This window comes from Hevea brasiliensis, unplaced genomic scaffold, assembly GCF_030052815.1.
Source record: "Hevea brasiliensis isolate MT/VB/25A 57/8 unplaced genomic scaffold, ASM3005281v1 Scaf69, whole genome shotgun sequence".
Lineage (NCBI taxonomy): Eukaryota > Viridiplantae > Streptophyta > Magnoliopsida > Malpighiales > Euphorbiaceae > Hevea > Hevea brasiliensis.
This window is the reverse complement of record NW_026615239.1, coordinates 37375-38047: the sequence shown is the minus strand read 5'-3', so window position 1 is coordinate 38047 and position 673 is coordinate 37375.

Below are 673 nucleotides of genomic sequence, written 5' to 3'. Positions count from 1 at the left end.
TTTTACCATTTTTGGCAGCCATGGATTTATTAGAGTTTTGATGATTTCTTTGGATTAAATGAGTATATAAGCTGCCCTTGATATGAACTTAATATTTAGCACATTGAATTGTAGGTTAATGGAAGAGTAGAGAAATTGAGAAATTAGGGTTTTGAGCAAATTGGAGTTTAGCTCCTATAATGGTGTAGGAACATTTTAATGGTCAATTATTGATCATTTGGTTATTGGTGAACAAGAAATGAAGTGTGTTTAGTGATGGGATTTAGGTTTAGTGTGGCTGCCCTAGGTGACCTGCAGAATTGGACATGAGTCCAGCAGGTTTGGGTTTGGGCAACGATAACTTGAATTGTAGAGGTTCAATTGGTATAAGGCCAATTGGACATGAAACTAGACACATAATGGCACAACTTTCATGAAGAAACCATGCCCATAAAACCAAACCAAGTGGACCAAAAGCTTGCCCCAATCCGGGTGACCTGCAGTCTGTTTCTGCAGAATGACTAAATGAACAGTATTTGGTCATTTGGCCATAACTCAGTGTAGAATGGTCCAATTGACCTGAAATTTTACCAAAACCAAGCTAAGATATAGACCAACAACTTTCATCAAGAAACCTACCCCAAATTATGACCAGAACCTATCCAACAAGGGAGTTGAAGTCACTGTTCACTGC